The sequence below is a fragment of the Haliotis rufescens genome, unplaced genomic scaffold (genome assembly GCF_023055435.1).
Source record: "Haliotis rufescens isolate VD_foot unplaced genomic scaffold, xgHalRufe1.0.p SCAF_2, whole genome shotgun sequence".
Taxonomy (NCBI): domain Eukaryota; kingdom Metazoa; phylum Mollusca; class Gastropoda; order Lepetellida; family Haliotidae; genus Haliotis; species Haliotis rufescens.
The window spans coordinates 27,806,874-27,812,873 of NW_025963890.1; positions in this window are offsets into that span (position 1 = coordinate 27,806,874).

Here is a 6,000-nt window from a genome sequence, read left to right on the forward strand (position 1 = left end):
ACAGAATAAGGATAACACAAGGCATACGCGAGGACCTCAATTTATGGCGGCAATTTCTTCAAAACCACAATGGCACTACTGCATTTATAGATTCAGAGTGGATCAATTCATCGGATACACATTTGTTTACCGACGCGTCAGGTAACCATGGTTTCGGAGCCTTTTTCATGGGTAGATGGGCCAATGGCAGATGGCCTAACGAGTCGGTGCAGAATGGATGGACTAAGGACATCACTATGCTAGAGCTTTTTCCAATTGTATTGGCAGTAAGACTGTGGGGTAGACATCTACGAAACAAGCGAGTGTTGTTTGTTTGTGACAACCAAGCAGTGGTAGCAATTATCAATAAACAAACAGCAAAACCACCACGAGTTATGTCGTTGCTTAGGCGCCTGATACTCCTCTGTTTACAACATAATATCTTGTTCAAAGCATCGTATATTCCTACGCATGCAAACGTTATAGCTGATGCACTTTCGAGATTTCAGTGGTCCAGGTTCAAAGAAGCAGCACCGCGGGCAGACGAGATACCAGCACACATACCACAGGACATATGGCAGATCTGACGACAGAGGTGCAACGTCTAGTGCAGTCTTCTCTAGCACTCAACACATGGAACCTGTATGAGTCTGCACAAAAGGCATTTAATGTTTTCCGCATCTCTTTCAGCCTGCCACACATTTGGCCCGCCCCGGTTGATCACCTTATGCATTTTATCGCTCATCTCTCCTTAACAGGAAAATCTCCTCGCACGGCAAAGTCGTATATATCAGCATTAACAACATGGCAAAAGTTACATGGTATGCATGACCTAACATCCCATTTTCTTATTCAGAAAGCCTTGATTGGATTTGTCAGACAGAAACAGAAGGCTGACACTCGACTCCCAATTACAGTTGACTTATTGTCTGTTATTGTGACAGCATTACCGGTAGTTTGTGCTTCAACTTACGAAACGTCTCTTTTCACAGCTGCATACCTGCTTGCATTTTTTGGATTTTTTAGAATCAGTGAGCTGGTGGCAGGGTCAGCCAAGGATTTCTCGCATAGGGCGTGTCTTTTGTCTGATATTCATGTGGCAGCAGATATAAGTCACATAACGATATGTTTACGCTCATCCAAAACGGATCAGGGCGGCAGAGGTGTGCAAATAAAAATAACAGCTATCCCTCACTCTAGACTGTGTCCTGTCAGAGCAATGCAACAGTTTCTATTCATCAGACCACCAGTGCACGGTCATATGTTCGTCCATTTTGATGGACGTCCTTTAACTAGATTCCAATTTCAGTCAATGATAAGAAAGGCCCTGTCATTTTCCTTACCACACCTCAATCTTCATTTGTTTTCGTCACACTCTTTTCGCATTGGAGCGGCTACCACAGCAGCAATTAATGGGGTTAGTTCCAAGCAGATTCAGGAATATGGGCGTTGGAAATCAAACTGTTACAGCAAATATATCCGCATTACTCAACTCACCACTTAACAGTATACCTAGCAGAAACAAACACAGACTCACCACCCGTTCCTGCCTGTTGCGTTTCCACGGGGGTAACGGGATAATACGTACTTTTTCACTAACTCTAATAATATAAATAAATAAATGAATAAATGAATGAATGAATGAATGAATGAATGAATGAATAAATAAAATAAATACCATCAATAAATTAATAGGTAAGTTTAAAGCAGATGTTATTATAACAAAGATGCTGCTAGTGTGTTTTAAGTTTCAGATGTATGGTGTATCGGGTCCAGTTATATGGTCCGATTCCACGACCATCTGGCCACTACATCGGACTCCCTACTGACGGGTATCCGCTGGCATGCAAAGGGCGGAATGAAGTGGGGGGAATTCCGCAAGGCAGTGGATACACGTGTTGCCCGCCATCCCCAGCCGAAGTTTCTGGTTATCCACCTTGGATCAAACGATCTGTGTACAAAGGGGACAAAGGAACTTTACGACAACATGTATCTGGACATAACATACGCTCAGCTTAAACTCCCGAATACCAAATTGGTATGGTCTGACATGTTGCCTCGACAAACCTGGCGAGGGGCCAGCCATGTTAAAAGGATTGAACTGAAAAGAAAATCGCTTAATAGGCGGATTGCGGGAGTGATCAGGGAAGAGGGGGGTCTAAGGTGTACCCACCCTCAGATCAAACATGATGCTCCATTTTATACTCCTCGGGGAGTTCATTTAAACCGGTCGGGCATGGCCCATTTTAAATCAAATGTACGCAGGACATTGTTTAGTGATGAGTAAAGGTACCGTTCGGGTAAGTATGTATAACTTCACTTTGGGGGGAGGCGCATCATTTTCTTTTCCTTCCCAGTCCCTTATCCACTCCCCATCTCCCTTCCACATCATAATTTAATCCAAATTTAATATAATGTGTGGATGTCAGCGGTGTGCATAGTGTATTTATACATTTTGCACCCCGCTGTTTGGCATGGTGCAGTCGGGGGATTTGGTTTAACATCATGCTGGTGGGTGTATGATACTCTGGCTGCCTGCTAATTACAGCGGGAGCCCAAATTCTTCTGCCCGCTGTTTCCGCGGGGGGAGTGACAGTATCTTTGCTGTGGGTCCTGTCTGCCAAGCACGGTGGAGGGACAACTTGACCCGCGATAGGGTCTGTATGCGATTTCTAGTCCGCGGTAGGACCTTGCTTATCGCCCCCGACTGCATCATCCACACTCTGCCCATTATATCCCACAAAACATCATTGTTTGTTAATCTTTTCATCTGAGGTAGTCTGAACATAATATGATTTAGCATTATTTAGCTAAATCGGTTTATGGTCAGCTCCGCATAACCAATACTAGTAACTATTCCCATTTATCATTTTCCACCATTTGTTTACAAACATTCTCCTCTCACAAGACCCGCAAAAATACTCCCCATGGCAACATACGTCATTTCTCCCATGACGTCACTACACGTGGTCTCGTGACGTCACTACTTTTACTCCCCAACTGTCAAGTCATTCTAACAACACAACACAACGCGTCCAGCGGTTTGCATTTCACCTCTTTCCCCACCCTCCACCCCCAAACCACCCCAATTGTCAGGTTGCGCCTTCTTTCCACAGTGAACAACATTGTACAAAGTCTTATCAAGTTTATAAATGTATCGTTCTTATTGTTGTTATTCTATTTCAATAAATTTGGTACAGTGGGCATGGTGCAGTCGGGGGATTTGGTTTAACACCATGCTGGTGGGTGTATGATACTCTGGCTGCCTGCTAATTACAGCGGGAGCCCAAATTCTTCTGCCCGCTGTTTCCGCGGGGGGAGTGACAGTATCTTTGCTGTGGGTCATGTCTGCCAAGCGCGGTGGAGGGACAACTTGACCCGCGATAGGGTCTGTATGCGATTTCTAGTCCGCGGTAGGACCTTGCTTATCGCCCCCGACTGCATCATCCACACTCTGCTCATTATATCCCACAAAACATCATTGTTTGTTAATCTTTTCATCTGAGGTAGTCTGAACATAAACAGAAAAATAACTTAATTTTCGAGGTCATCATGTCGGTTGCAGAAATACGAATATTCGGGTTAATCTGACGTGTCATGTTATAAAATTTGCAGGAAACAATTAATGACTTATAAATATTCACTAATCCTAATTTCAAGCGTTTTGGTTGAATATTTACGATATACAAAAATAAACAACCCGTGTCATGATGCTAGCAGACGTCCTAAAATCAAACATGGCGCGCTTCGCTCGACCTCCGCATAACTTATTGCTATTTTAATATCAACAAAGTTTACATTGCCTTTAAAAATATAACTTGGCGAAAGTTGACGATCTTCTCAATCGAAGAATGTTTTATTCGTCATATTCCAATAAATATGACGAGAGAAAAATGAAAATAAAGATCGTGAATTCTGACAGCACTATTTCAATAAGTGCATAGGTGACCGGATGTGATGTCACAGACAGGGGTAGTCTGCTGATAAGCTTTCGAAACAAAACAATTACAGTAAATTTTGAAATAGTTCGCCTATCACATACAGCAAAAACATAAGTCGATACACAGTATCAGTAATCGCCACTTACATGAAATACAAATGTGACTTTGACGATATAATTCGCGTATTAGTTAATCCGTTTGACCTTGCATGCTCCCGTGACCCGGAAACGGTAGACGATAAATCAACATGCCACATGCAAGTTTCTCGGTATCTTTTATTTGAACTTCTGTTGATATTTAAGAATCACCATTCAATGTTGTGAATATAAATGGGACATGATTCATATTTCTGCGATGTACACGCTGATAAGTTTCACTACAACAAGTGTATCCCACGTAATACGTCTATGGATATCGTTGATCAGCAAGATCACCCTCAACAACAGGTGCGCGAAAATGGGCTTGACAAAACGCAATCTCATTAAAATCAGATCTTAGTCCTTTGTTTAGCGGTAGCGAGAACTAAGATCTGATTTTAATGAGATTGGACAAAACGTGTTTCAAAATAACATCCCCGCGTTGCTGAATATGATAGGGTATATATAAGCAATAAAATGCTACGTACATATTTTCGGTGTTAGTTCCACATTACATTTAGGATAGTTTTCCTTTCGGGAATACATTCATAGATTCTAGCATGATTTTAGAACAGTTACACGAAGGATTTCTAAATTTATTCCAAAAATATGAAGACCACCATGATGGCGTATTGATGATAGATTTGTAATTGTTTAATTATTTACAGCTGTTTACAGGTTTTAAAATTTTAAGTTATATTTAATAGTTATTTTTCCCACAATGATGGTGTGTGGGGACAGTAAATATTAGTCTTTGCATCAGCACAGTGTAACTGATCAAACTTCAATTATTATCTTTAGTTTAAACATATATATTCAACAATTATTATCTTGCACTCTGAAAATCAACTATGTGAATAAGTAACTCTCTCATGTCATCATTTTAATTTTAGTATTCCATGAATAATGAATAAATCAGATCCTTAACATATACATACTAAACTCATATGGACATTAATATTGTGCATCATGTGGTTTGTTTCCCCCAAACAAATTCTGAAATAAATTTAATAGGAATTAATTTAATTTAATTACAGTAACAGTACTTGTAACAGTACATGACATTTTTGTTTGTTTAATCACAAGAACCATGGTGGCACATGAGCTGGTAAGTTTGCCACAGGTTTCTTAGAAAATGCTATCTCAGTCTTCTGGTTGGAATGAAAAGAAACATGCCTGTGTACATGTTTACCCTTGCCAGATGTATTTTTTCCAGTCAGCCAATCCATTTCTTTTGTTCACCTTATGTGGTCTATTTTATACATACAGGTACTGCTTCCAACCTGTTTTTTCTTTGTATGCAATCACAGTATCACAACTTCCTCAGCTGGTGTGTATAAAAGTTCCCCTGTCATCATGAAAAAAGAATTATAAAGGAAAGTCATATTTTCATTCAAAAACATATCTGTCTTTCCTTGAATACTCTTTGTCTAAGTGCAAGAAATGTCAGTGTCATAAAAAAATTAAAAACAGATTTTCATAAGGACTTTTCTTAGGTAGACCTAGATCTAAGTCAAATCATGTGACAAGTTAGGTAGAATTATAACCTTATAAGCCCTCATTTCTGAGGTGTCCATATTTTAAACATTTTTAGGACTAAACGTGATCCGTGTAGATCTGCCTGTTTTGTTATGTAAAACAAATTCTTGTCTTAAAAAATGAGAAAAGGAATCATTCAGACGAAATTTTTTTATCCCATTGATTCACGAAAATCAGTTGAAATGTACAGTGGTGACTTTTGTACCCAAAATTTCTAGTAATTTGTTACCCAAATGGGTATGTGAATTTGTAGATCTACCTAGAATTATTTCAAAGATATACATTAATTTGGTGTCTTAAACTTTACATATCACTTTCCTATCAAACCAATTCATTCTAACTTAGGTTTAACCAACTTAACTGGCCTCTCCTTCAGTGACAAGACGTCAATTTTCTCTCAAAAC